This window comes from Populus euphratica, unplaced genomic scaffold (genome assembly GCF_000495115.2).
Source record: "Populus euphratica unplaced genomic scaffold, PopEup_1.0 scaffold1746.1, whole genome shotgun sequence".
Taxonomy (NCBI): Eukaryota; Viridiplantae; Streptophyta; class Magnoliopsida; order Malpighiales; family Salicaceae; genus Populus; species Populus euphratica.
In genome coordinates this window covers 36,950-38,444 of record NW_011501580.1, presented here as the reverse complement: position 1 = coordinate 38,444, position 1,495 = coordinate 36,950, and the positions used below count along the sequence as shown (strand labels likewise).

The window sequence follows — 1,495 nt, the reverse complement described above, 5'->3', positions numbered from 1 at the left end:
GTTTGAACTTTTAAGTGTCCTTCAAAGTTCAAACCATTGCTCAAAGCGACAGATTTCCCATGTCCTTTCTCGAGATCCCCGTGTTCTGCTTCCTGGGCTCTCCCTCCAGAGTCCAGACTCGCTTTTCTGCCCGTCTTTTCTTATCAAGATCGGACCTTGTTAAACCATCAAGATTCCCAGATGAGGTTAGACAACCAAACGCAATAGCAAAACTATGGTATATTGTTGACCCAGAAATAATTATGATAACAAAAACATTTATCGAGTTTAGGACTCAAGGCAACATTATTAGTTTTCCATGCACTCCTCCGCAATGGCACATACAGCCTTAAAAAGCATCCCATCCAGCTCCAAATTACAACAGCAGAGACCCCGGTTGATCTTAAATTTTCAAGGGAGGGGCTTTGAGCCAAAGCAAACGTGTATGAATAACCTGAACTCGGTCGCTGAATTACACATTAGCTTTGATTTGCAGGAAGTCACGCAGTGATACTTGCCCAGCATGTACACCAGCCGTGAAACTTATCCGTCATTTCTCCCGCTGTACGTAACACATGCAATACCCTTTGAATTAAGCACAACGCACGCATCACTGTCATCACAATAAGGAGTGCGAGGTGGCTGTCCTTGCCTTGAAGATTCTGTTGATCATATTTGAGTCCTTTCCTTGAAGATTCTGTTGGTCATATTCGAGATGCTAATCTTCAAATAACCTGCAATAAATGTGGGCCACTGTACCATTTCAAACTTAAAGAACTAAGAAAAAGGCTGTACAAAGTATGGAAACTGGTAAAAATTCACCATGGTAATACGTCTTATAAAAAGAAAGAAAGAAACAAGGACCATCCTTTACTGAATTCTACAAAATTCCCCTCTGTCAATCTTGTTTTACAAAGCACTAACTGATTTCCTCTGTTTTTTTTCCCCAAACGAGGGTAGTATTCGTGAAAAAATGGTAATCCCACACCTGGCCTTTGGCATTCGGGTTGGGAGTTAATGCACCTCCGAGGAAACACAAGGCATTAGAAGATAACAACACGCGCTGGCGGCACGCTCATACACAATCATAGTACATGACAAGTAAACTAGAGGCATCTTTTAAAGTGTCTGCTGACGTTGAGCAGCTTTTCCGCGCTGAGAGAATGGATGAGGGGATTTTCTTTCCACCTCCAATATGAGGAAGCATGGCTTCATTTTGTCTCTAGCGTTCATGGCAACTAGATTTTGCAGAATTCTTTTTATGAATCGTATCCTTCCCTTCATTGGTGGATATTGGTCATTGTGTCTTTATTTCTATTAGTTATGAATTTCCAAATGCGCTCAGAATTTGGACTTAGTCCTCAGGTCTGTAGCCCATAGCGACATCACCAGCCGAATCATACATGGTTTTTAGTCTGAGAATTCTTTTTGGTAGATCTTCTTAAACCAAGGCTCGTTCTTCTATTCTTCCCTTGTCTTTCAGATAAAAAAATTAAATTTTCCAACCATAACTTCA

The 1,495-nt window shown here is 41.1% G+C and overlaps 1 protein-coding gene across 1 annotated transcript in view; it reads right to left on the bottom strand.

Moving 5' to 3' along the window:
• Positions 1–245: 245 nt before the first annotated feature.
• Positions 246–1,495, bottom strand: part of LOC105118114 (GPN-loop GTPase 1-like) — a 6,489-nt gene continuing 5,239 nt past the window's right edge. Inside the window, exon 9 of the mRNA XM_011015977.1 lies at positions 246–713. The gene's annotated coding sequence lies outside the window, so the exon portion shown is untranslated. The remainder of the gene's footprint in view (positions 714–1,495) is intronic.